The sequence below is a fragment of the Sinocyclocheilus anshuiensis genome, unplaced genomic scaffold (genome assembly GCF_001515605.1).
Source record: "Sinocyclocheilus anshuiensis isolate Anshui unplaced genomic scaffold, SAMN03320099.WGS_v1.1 scaffold1376, whole genome shotgun sequence".
In the NCBI taxonomy this organism is placed as follows: Eukaryota; Metazoa; Chordata; class Actinopteri; order Cypriniformes; family Cyprinidae; genus Sinocyclocheilus; species Sinocyclocheilus anshuiensis.
The window spans coordinates 41,661-42,113 of NW_015544205.1; positions in this window are offsets into that span (position 1 = coordinate 41,661).

Here is a 453-nt window from a genome sequence, read left to right on the forward strand (position 1 = left end):
CACACCCGCGAGAGTACAGAGACACACACACACACAGACACACACAAACACAGAGACACACACACACTCACTCACACACTCGCACACACACACACACAGAGACACACACACACTCACTCGCGCACACACACACACACACACACACACACAGAGACACACTCACTCATACAGAGACACACTCACACACACACACACACTCACTCTAACCTGTGCACGGTACGAGTTAAAGGGGTGGTTCACTGGGTTTTTTCTAGGCTTGATTGTGTTTATGGGGTGCAGTCTAACGTTAATGCCTCGTTTAAAAAAAAACGCATTATTTTTCACATAATTTACCTTTATTCCACACAGCTCTGTACCTTCTCTGAGAAACACGCTGAATATTTCCTGCTTTTATGAAGCCCCTCCCTCAGAAATAGGCAATGGGCTCTGATTGGTTAGCTAGCCCAGTGTGTT